Below are 10,668 nucleotides of genomic sequence, written 5' to 3' on the forward strand. Positions count from 1 at the left end.
GACCATTACCAACTGGGAGAAGATATTTGCCAATCATAAATCAGATAAGGGGCTAATATGCAAAGTATAGAAAGAACTTATACAACTCAACAACAACAAAACAAACAGGAAAAACCCAATTAAAACATGTGCGGAGGATCTTAGATAGTTTTCCAAACAAGGTATTCAGGTGGACAATAGGCACCTGAGAAGACGTTCTACATCACTAATTCCTAGGGAAACGCAAATCAAAACCATAATGAGATATCACCTCATGCTTGTCAGAATGGCTATCACGAAAAAGAAAATAAGTGTTGGAGAGGATGTAGAGAAAAGGGAACCCTCATATATTACTGGTGGGAATGTAAACCGGGGCAGCCACTATAGAAAACAGCATGGAGATCTCTCAGAAAATGAAAAACAGAACTACCATATAATCCAGGTAGTCCACTTCTGTGTATTTATCCAAAGAACACAAACTCACTGATTCCAAAAGATTTATGCACCCCTATTTTCATGGGAGCATTATTCATAACAGCCGAGACTTGCAAGCAACCTAAGTGACCATCAACAGGTGAATGGATAAAGACGATGTGATACACACACACACACACATACCATGGAGTACTACTCAGCCATAAAAAGAGGGAATCTTGCCATTTTTGACAACGTGGAGGGAACTTGAGAGTATTATGCTAAGCGAAATAAGTCTGACGGAGAAAGTCAAATGCCATAGGATTTCACTCATACATGGAAGATAAAACAACAACAACAACAAATAAACATATCAACACAGAGAATAAATTGCTGTTTCCCAGAGGCGAAGGGGGGAGGGGAGAGGGCAAAGGGGTAAAGGGGCACATATGCTGGGTGACTGATGACAACTAGACTTCTGGTGGTGAATCTGATGGAGTCGATACAGAAGTTGAAATAGAATGATGTACACTAAAATTGATATAATGTTATAAACCAGTATTACTGCAATAAAAATTAATTTAGCAGAAAAAGGAAATATATGTCAAGCAGAGATGGAATACCTGTTGCGAGAAATTAGAGGTCCTCTGCCGAGGCATACCCTTGCAGCGTCTAAATTTCTGCCATTAAAAATTCACCTCTTCGGATCAAAACATCCCACAGGAATACCCTGTTAAAATGTTAAGCTTACCTGGAATATTAATTCTATCAGCATCATAGGCTCACAACAAGTGGTAAGAAGATCACTGAAAAACCAAGAAGAATGGATTTGACTGAAGACTTATAACAATATTACAAAGACGAATGTTCCTGGCTGTACTCCTACCAATTTCTTAAGAACCCTAACTCTCTTCAAATTCCTTTGAAATAGCTCTGGGAATTCCCCAAGGGGACTGAAATCTGCATTCCAGAAACTTCTCTGGTCACCAAGGTGCACCTGCCATTTGGTCATCTGGTAGCTGCAGATAACCAAAGGGGCAACTATGCTCTGAGGCCACCAAGGACTCTATGATGAAGATCTCTGCCATCTCCGGTGCCAGCTCTCCTGCCAGTGCCTTCCACTCTGTGGCTGCTGAGGCCCGACGTGGAAGGAATTCCTGTCTCTCCCAGGAAGCCATCTTTCCTCTCAGCCCCAACTCTAGCCCACCATTGCTTCTTATGTCTGGAGCCTTCCTGTATCGACATTTTACCACTTTCCTCACTATTTCATTAGAACTCCTGTGTATCAGAGTTCTGAGTTGAAACATTTGATTTTCATAGATGACTCCATGGTCAAATGCAAAAACAACTTCAACAACCTTGCATTTAGTTTTATTGGGTTTGGGGAATTAAACCTATTTAAATTAAAAAAAAAAAACAAAAAAACATCACCTGGGAGAGTTAGTACAAATACAAGTCCAGAGTCTTCATCTGTAGTGACTCTGATTCAGTGGGCTGAGGGGGCCTGGAATCTATTGTTAAAGTTGCTCAGACGTACAGTCAGGTTGAGGACCTACTGATAGCATCGACCTTCCTCACAGTTTTGGGGATGAGCATTTCACGTACCTACTACTTCTAATCCTCACGATCGATCTGTGAGGAGAGCGTGGCCTTTCCCTGGTTTGCGGATGAAGAAACCAAGACACAGAGAGGGTCTGAGGCTAGCCCAAAGTGCCCTCGCTCTAAGTGCTGGAGCCAGGTGTCAGGTAGAGTGCCCCTCCACCCCAAACCCCCTCCCACATTTTCCAGTTCACTCTGTGTCAGGTCTTTCCACGTACATGCTTCCTGCCTATACCTCATTTCTACCAAAAGCTTCCTGATTTTAATGTTTCCATCCGATATATTTCCATCTGACATATTTCACAACAGGCTAACAGCATCCTATCCTGGCCACTGACTATTAACTTGGGACACGTTGCTAATGAAAATACAGGACGTGGGAATGTGCAAAGACACATTGCTTTACGATGATGATGTAATTTTCAGGCTATAAAATTCTCCGTTCTGTGGACAATTCAGTGACTTTTGGTCTATTTACAAGGTTGTGACACCATCACCACCATCTCGTTCTGGAGTATTTTCTTTACCTCACAAAAGAAACCCCGTCCCTATTGGCAGTCACTCCCTATTCCTCACCTTCTTCCAGCCCTTGGCAATTGCTAATCTACTTTCTCCCCATAGGGATTTGCCTACTCTGGACATCTATTCTCAATGGAATCATAAAACATGTTGCCTTTGGTGTCTGGCTTCTTCACTTGCCATAATGTTGCCAAGGTTCATCCACATTTTGGCAGGTATCTGTACGTTATTCTTTCTATCCTTGAATAAGACTTCATTTTATGACTATACTCCGTTTTGTGCGTTCTTCAGCTGAGGGCATTTGGGTTGTTTCCACTTTTACTACTATGAGTAATGCTGCTGTGAATATTCATGTGCAAGTTTGTTTGTGACCATGGGTTTTCAATTCTCTTGCTATGTACCCAGGAGTAGAATTGCTACATCTATGTCCACGCTGTATGTAACTTTGAGGAACTGACATGCCGTTTTCCAAAGCGTTTGCGCCTTTTTACATTTCCACTAGCAATGCATGAGGATTTCAATTTCTCCACATCCTCCTCCACACTTGTGGTTGCCCATCTTTTAATTACAGCCACACTAGTGGGTGTGAAGTGGTATCTCATTGTGGATTTCAGTTCTGTTTTCTTCATGATCAATGATAAACATCTTTTCATGAGCTTCTTGGCCATTTGTACATCGTCTATGGAGAAATGTCCATTCAAATCCTTTTCCCATTGATAAATTAGATTGTCTTTTTATTATTGACTTGTAAGAGTCAATACTAGACACATGTCAGATATCTGTTTTGCAACGGTTTTTTTCTGATTCTGTGCGTTGTCTTTTCACTTCCTTATTAGCATCCTTTGAAGCACAAAAGATTTCAATTTTGATGAAGTCCAATTTATCTATTTATTCATTGACTGTTCTTGCTTTAGCTGTCACGTCTAAGATATCATTATCTAATCAAAGATGACGAAGATTTACACCTATGCTTTCTTCGCCACATTGCTTTGAATAAGTACTTTCCTGGGTTAGGGTACAGGGATATTTTTGAATTTTGAGTCCTATAAATTGATATGGATCCCTCCTGACCGATATTCACAGGTCTGCCAGTCACTTCAAAGGAACATCCCTGTGCCGTTGCAGAGATCTGGGAAATCGTATTTATGACTATCCTGGCTTTGACTCAGGTGAGAGTCCTGGTCACGTGCTTCAGTTTCTCCTTGACCTCTCCTGGTTTCAAAATTTGTTCAATATCTTTGGAGTTGAAGAACTGATTGAGAGTCTTTCTGAGGAACACTCAAGGGTCCAGGTTATTCTGAACCTAGTGGACTTCCTCATTCCGCTCCAGACAGAGAAGACTGTGGGGGTTGGATAGGGTCTAGACTTCCATCTCTGGTCTTAGAGAGAAACTAGCCTTGCTTCCGGGTTTGGGGATGGCTGTTCAAAAGACTCTTGCCCCCCTCTAATTCTTTGTACTCTATACATGACTTCTTTCTAGAAATGGTGGGAAAATACTGATTTTAGAACATCCTGTCTGTTCTCTGCCAATTGCTTTCTGTCTACACATTTAAAGTGGGTAAAGGAGGACTCAGAGACAAATTTGTTCTTAGCGTCTATTATTGTTCAAGTGACCGTATTTAATCCTATGCACTATCTTATTAGCCAGGTTTTATCCTTTAACCTTTTGAGGAAAAAAGCTCAAAAAGGTTAAAAAATACTCCAAGGTCACAGTCTAGGGAGGAGAGGAGTGAGCGTTAGAAACCAGTTTCGTTTGACCTTCAAATTTTCATCCACGGTGAGTGTCTTGGTGTTATGTCTAAGATTTCTTTGCTTATTCCTTGTTCATGAGAATATGTCCATTTTTCCTCCAAAACCTTTATCATTTTAACTTTCACATCTCCAATTCACTCAGTGTGTGGTAGAAGGTAGTTGTGAATATTAATTTATTTCTAAATAAATACTCATTCATTCTAGAGCTTTTTACCAAAAACGTCTTTCATTATCCCAGTGAAGTGTCTTGGTGACTTTATTTTAAAAAGTCAAATAATTGTATACGTGGGAGTCAATTTCTTACACTCTGCTCTTTCACATGATACATTTGTGTGGCGTCTACTTCCACCGATACTATAGTGTGTTAATTACTGTAGCTTTAAAGTGAGTTTTGAAATCTAGTAGAGTGTGTCCTCTAATTCTTTTGAAATCTAGTAAAGTGTGTCTCCAGTTAATTCTTCTTCAAGGCTGTCTTGGCTATTACAGGCACTTTGATTTCCATATACATTTTAGAAATAGCTGGTAAATCCCCTCCCAATGCCTGCTACAATATTAACAATCTTGATGTGACATTCTTACAATATGGAATCTTCCAATCTATGAAATTGATATATATTTTTCTCCTTATCTAGTGTTCTTTAATTTCTCTCAGAAACAGTTTTCAGGGATCTTCACTATATGTGTTCTTAGGCATTTAATGACTGTGAATGTGTGAATGTTAATCTCTATTGTGTTTTATTGAATTTCATTTTCTAAATACTCAGTGCTAATGTGGAGAAATACAGTACATTGCTATATGAATGCCACTGAGGTACAACTTAGGTACAATAGACCGCACCACTTTAAAGTACACAATTCGGTGCATTTCAGCAGCCATAAACACTAATGAAACTACTGCCCCAATCGAGGTGCAGGGCATTTCCATGATCTCACAGCATTCCTTTGTCCCTTTGCAGTCCGTCACCCCCTCAACCCTCAGCTCCAGGCAACCACTGTCCTTACAGATGGCTTGGCACTTTAACGACTTTATGCAAATGGAACCATACCTGTATTCTTTCATGTCTGCGTTCCTTCATGTAGCATAATGACTTTAAAATCCATCCATTTGTATGGTAACGAATGGAAACCTTTTGGTGGTGAACACGATGTAGTATATACAGAAGTCAAGTTATAATGATGTATACCTGAAATCTATAAAATGTGACAAAACCAAAGTTACGTCAAGAAAAAATGAAAAATAAGAAATAATAAGAAAAGGACGGATTAACTTGCCTCTTTATTTCTCCAGCTGGCCAGGACACAGTCAGTAGCTGTGACACCAGCTGTTTCCTCTGGAGACTTTGGCAGTGTTGAGGGCTTGGAGCCAACATGGAGTCCAAGCATTGGTTCGGAGAGGCTGCAATCTGGCTGAGGTTCAGGGTCGTGGGTCAGGACAGGTCATCCAGCTGTCGGAAAAAGCAGAAGGGGGTCCAGGAAAACCACTGAGGTCATCTCTGGGTAGCACTGGCCACTTCCTCCAAGGAATCCACCACCACTACACTTCTCATGACTTCCTGGTACTAGACCGAGAGCTCCGGGAAGTTGGGATAATTTTGATTCATCTCTGCGTTCATGACCCCTAGCACCGAGTCAAGCACTCGAGGAGGCTCTCAGCAACATTTGTGCAACGGATTGAACAAAAGCGGCTGCAAGTCGTCAATCATCTCAACAACACTCCTGTCCCCAATGTCCTGTCAGGGATGCTCTGCTTTCTCCCAAGATGGAGCAAATCACCTTGCTTAGGATGGGGTCTGCCCTACACTCTCCATGTCTGAGGACACTCACCTGTGGTGAGCTCTGATGAAGAACGGATTGTCCTGAGGGATTCCTGACAATGGTTCACTCTGTCATTAGGAAGAGATGGCCTTGGCCTACCCTCCCATCATCTGGGCTGCCGCAACTCCCCAGTTGAGGAGACCTATCATTTGGTTGAAACCATCTGTTCGTGTTCTTCCTCTCACTGCTTTGATTTCCTTAGGGAAATATTACCAATAGGCGAACTCCCAGTCCTTCTCACAGCATAAGGAAAATGAGGCACTCAACAAATATTTAAGAGATATTGTGGCTAAAGCTTTATTCAACTATAAATGCAAAAGAATATTACTATCACTGCTTCAGATGCAAGGGTCCCATTATCCTGGCCCCTCCTGACTCGAGGGCACAACTGCTTAAGGTAAGAATGAACATCTCCAACCCTTCTCCAAACACCATTTATCCCTCTAAGCCCACATTTACTTGGAGGGCCTCCACTGTGAGGGCAGCACTGAGGTCAAGGCTGGGGGGGTCTGGCGAAGAGACTCGGGGGTGCCACCCTCCTCCTCTTGGAATTGGTGCTCCCCAGCAGGAGAAACCAAACCTGATCCATCCTTGGGTCTCCCTGGCTGTTGCACAGGTTCCCTGTGGAGTAAGTTACTCTCCCAGTCCTCACTGCTCAGCTTAGGTTGCTCCTTGAGGAGTGGAGGATGCTGTACTCATTCCTCAGTGTCCCTTGATTCCTCTGAACTCAACTTGTCCTTATTCTCACCTCCTTTGCCAACGCACCTCCTCCACCAGCACCTTAATCTTCTTTGGGTTATCATCATCCTCCAAGCCTGCTGACTTTCTTTCTTCCATCTGCTCCCTCAATTCTGTGTTTTCAAGATGTGGTCTCAGCTCAGGCTCCTACAGGAGACACACAGAGAAGGGACCAAGGCCAGGTCTCACCCGTAGTTCCCAGGGCACATTCCACATGCATCTCAGTCTCCCACGCAGAGAAAACTGAACAGGAAGGGACATTGGAGAATTTGACTAACAACCTTATCTTACCGATGGGGAAAGTGAGGCCCGGAGGGAATAGGAGATTTTCCCACACTCCCTCAACCCTTGACAACAGCAGAGCCCCCACGTAAGCCTTGGCCACAAGCTTCCCGTCCAGAGTGCCTGCCACACCCTCCAGGAACCCACGGCTGAATTTCAGGAGCCAATGGATCAAACATGAGGATTTCCACTGTTCAAAGAAAAACGGCTGAAGAACCTTTCCAGGGACAAATCTTTTACCACAGTTCTTTAGTCCTATTATTAATATTCAGTCAGTTTTCACACCTGGCTGACACCATGTGACCAAGGAACACAGAAATATTAAATAAAATTTATCACAGCCAAAATTAAAATCTATTTATATGATTATCGGTAAAACGTCTGGCTCTCGTGCCGGAAGCTCATCTTCCAGAGAGCGGGCACTCTGTCCACCCGTTCGCCCCATCTCCCCAGTGCCTCCACAAGGGCCTGACAGAGAAGCCATTCAGTAAATATTTATCAAATGGGTAAATAACAGTTTCCAAGAATAACTAACCCTCCCTGATGCCTTCGACTCCAATCGCATTTCCACTCAAATCCTATTCCAGGTGTGAGCGGAAGCAATAAAGGCACAGCCTGAGGAAAGGCAGCGGAAGATTCAAACACCAGCTCCACCGTGGACCACACATACTTCAGTGGATGATTTCATTGCCTGCTTTGAGCACGTCTATCCCCTGTACAATAGAGAAGAATGTATAATGTAAAGTACAGAAGCTGCATTGACCACTACAGTTTTGGATGATTGAACGTGATATCAAGCAGCAGACAGGGCTCTAACCCCTGGGCACCAGCTGCAGAGCTAAAGAACACCTACGTCAGAGTCAACGCGGTGCTTGTTCAAAACTTATGGGGACAAGGCCCAAGAAACTACATTTCAGACAAAAATTCCAAGGAGATTCTCATACAAGGAAAAAGCCTCATCATTTAAAAATTTTAAAAAGCCTAGGATGGAGACTCTGAGACTCCCATTGGTAAGAAGAATGACTCAGCTTTGAGCACAGCAAGTCCCTTGTCCAAGGTCACCTTTCAATGGGAAACGTCCCCGTGTCCAGGAAGAGTTCCTAAGTGATGTGGGACGCAAAGAGGACTCTGCTTCCCAGTCTGGACTTTTAGCGTCTCCCTTGTCCTTTGATTTTCTCCTCTGCTCTGATCACTGGGGGATGTCAGCCCTCATAGGGGTCATTTCTTGATGAAGACCTCTGTTATTTTAGCCTCCTCTTGGAGAAACATATGGCAGAGGTCAATTCTGGGGCTCCACAGAGCTAGGCTTTCTCCTAAGCCACCTTGGTGAGCTGAAAGATGCCGTGACTGCTAGAAATCATATTAATAAAGAGGGACAGGGATAAACAGCGGATGATGAGGGCAGCCTCTCAGGTGACATAGAACCACAACATGATCAATATCAGACCTACTCAGGTGGGGAGGTCATACCGACCAATTCTGTCAGCAGAGAGCGCAGCCACATCATTCTAGAATTCTGATCCACAGAACTGTGAGACAACAAACGTGTGAAGTTTCACACCACTGTTTTTGTAATCTGTTAACATGCATCAATAAGGAACTAATTCAGATACTTACCTCTACTCTCCTGACTTTTCAATTTTCAGAAACATGTATGCTAATCCCTATAAAGCAAAAAAATCAAAGACCACAGTAGAAATGGTGTGCTCACTTCAGGTGACTATTCCCAAGCCCTTGTAATGGGAACACACTATGAAGGGTATTTCAGGTACTGGACGAACGTCTCTTTCACGTTACCAAGCAGACCTCTAAAAGAATAAAGAGGGTACAACACTTAACTCCACGGAATATTGTCTACGAATCCATCAGCTGTCTCTGTTTCCTACTGCAGATTATGTTTAGCTCCTTGTTCTCCTGAACTCACCAGACAAGGTGTTATAGCAAATGCCAGTTACCAGCATGGGCGAACCAATTCAAGGAGAGCAAGAGAGCCGCCGCTAGAGTAAGTTCCCCAGACAAAGTCCTTTGAATGCAACCTCCCCACTTATTGGGACTGGGAATACAGAAAAGATCTATCCTTTAAACTCTCATTCTAATGAAAATTCAAACGTCTCTGTTTACCAATTTGTATTTTTCTCAAGCCCCATCGTGGAAACCTCACTTTTCAGAATGACTGAGTTCCCAATTGCTCGAGCCTGGCCTCTCTGTCAAGGGAAGTTAGGTAAGCCCAACCTCAAACCTCTCCTGTGAACCAGCCCCTCACCCTCAAAATCCAGAACAGCGTGTGAACCCACAGGCAGTAGCATCCAACAAGTAAGAGGGATATGTTTGCACTGCTCTTGGCCCAGATCATCTGAGAGAACACAGCAGTCAGAAAACAGAAGAGCATAGAGAAAAATCCTATTGATTTCAGCTTTTCCAGGATGTCAGATAAGTTATGCCAATGAGTGTACTTACTGGGTAAATCTCTCAATAAGGGGCTAATTGTTGGCAAAAATAAGTGATAGGTGTTGGCAAAAATAAATGCTATCCAGTGTTGGCAAGAGGGTGGAGACAAGAATATTCTCCTAAATGATTCGGAATACGAATTGGTAAAGCTTCGCTGCAAGGCCATAGGGCAGGAATAAACAAAAATTAGGTATGTACAAACATATTTCTAAACTGAGCAATTCTCTTTCCAGGCGTATATACTAGAGAAACACTTACACAGGCGGTGATGGAGATGTATAAATACAGATCTACACACGTCCACTGCAGCACTGTTTGTAAAAATAGACACTGGAACCAATTTCATGTTCCTCAGTTGGAGAACCTTGACTCGTCACGCTCCATCCGCACCCTGAAAGGGCCCGCAGCTGTTCAAAAGAACAAGGCAGATCAAAGAAATGCTGATAGGGATGGAAGGTAAGAGCTACTATGTGCTGAGTAGTCACTATGTGCCAGGCTCTGGGCTCCATGCTTCACCCGCACGTCTCATGTAAACCTGGGACAAACCATGCAGGAAGAACTCCTATCCGACACATGTTAAAAGGAGAAATTGAGCCACAGACAAGTCAAGAAACTTCGTCAAAGTCACACTGTTACCCAGCCAGGTTTGCCCCTACAGCTTGTGAGACTGGAGTGTTCTGCCTTCTTCTCTATTTTAGGGATTTCCAGTGAGATAGAAAATACCAGCTTCTGCTGCTCAGCTGCACTGCTCTGACACACAGCCTGACTGTTTAGTTCTCCTGTTGGAAATCACCTCAGACGTAGAACATAAGCCTCACACAAGATTACTCCGAAATCTAGATAAAAACGAGACAAAACAATGCTACCTCATAATTCTGTCCAGGCACAGACAAAGGCAAGGTCACTGTGCAATCTACAACATCCCAAATATCCTCCTCTTTCCATAGGAAATGACTGTTACCTCTTTACTCCAATCATAGAACTGCCCGTGCGGACCACACTATTCACTAGGGGGCACACTCTGCTTCCTCCCATCCTCCCCAAACCACCCAACCGAAGCCCAAGTCCTTTCATAGGTTAGACCACGGGGTGTGTTTTTTCTGGCTGCAAGGAATAAAAAAT

General features: G+C 43.2%; 1 long non-coding RNA gene across 1 annotated transcript; it reads right to left on the bottom strand.

The window, feature by feature from the left end:
- Window positions 1-975: 975 nt before the first annotated feature.
- LOC138924064 (uncharacterized) lies at window positions 976-9,971 on the bottom strand. Its single transcript, XR_011438646.1, has 8 exons — window positions 9,805-9,971; window positions 8,716-8,906; window positions 8,569-8,627; window positions 7,634-7,811; window positions 6,844-6,963; window positions 5,536-5,708; window positions 5,310-5,454; window positions 976-1,199 (listed from the first exon to the last, which is right to left on the bottom strand). It is a non-coding gene; the product is annotated as an uncharacterized lncRNA (long non-coding RNA).
- Window positions 9,972-10,668: the final 697 nt, after the last annotated feature.

The sequence above is a fragment of the Equus caballus genome, chromosome 5 (assembly GCF_041296265.1).
Source record: "Equus caballus isolate H_3958 breed thoroughbred chromosome 5, TB-T2T, whole genome shotgun sequence".
NCBI lineage: Eukaryota > Metazoa > Chordata > Mammalia > Perissodactyla > Equidae > Equus > Equus caballus.